Source organism: Hippocampus comes, unplaced genomic scaffold, assembly GCF_001891065.2.
Source record: "Hippocampus comes isolate QL1 unplaced genomic scaffold, H_comes_QL1_v1.1 C16505998, whole genome shotgun sequence".
Lineage (NCBI taxonomy): Eukaryota > Metazoa > Chordata > Actinopteri > Syngnathiformes > Syngnathidae > Hippocampus > Hippocampus comes.
The window spans coordinates 1-486 of NW_017833223.1; the positions used below are offsets into that span (position 1 = coordinate 1).

Here is a 486-nt window from a genome sequence, read left to right on the forward strand (position 1 = left end):
TTGTTTAAAGTGTTTAAGTGAGGAGTCCAGACACGAACTGTACTTGCCCGATATGGCCACTTTGCCTTTGCACGGTAGTCTGTCGTCCATGGGCCCGGCGTCGGACGACCTGCGCGTCACCTTCTGCCTGACCTGCGCCTCCTTCATCTTCTGCAACTCGGACATGTAGGCCATGATGCGGGTGCTGCACGTCTGCAGGCTCTTGGCCGCCTCCAAGGCCTGATCTCGCTGCGAGCAGGCGGCCAGCAGCTTGCAGGCCCCGTCGCGCATTCGGATCTCATGGTCGATTTTTCTTTGGATGTCGCTGTCCTACAAAAGGAAGGAAATGACTGTTTGTTTGTTTTTTTTTAATGTAAATATAAACATATGTCAAATCAATACCTCCGTGTCAGTCAAATGTGAGCACTCTTGACTGATGGTTAGTTGAACACAAAGCAATTATTCTATTGTCTGACACAACATATCGGCGCCGACAACGATGCAAAA

At 50.0% G+C, this 486-nt stretch overlaps 1 pseudogene; it reads right to left on the bottom strand.

Annotated features, from left to right (window-relative positions):
* Positions 1–43: 43 nt before the first annotated feature.
* On the bottom strand, positions 44–309 carry LOC109508697 (rhotekin pseudogene; annotated as a pseudogene).
* Between the last annotated feature and the right edge of the window lie 177 nt (positions 310–486).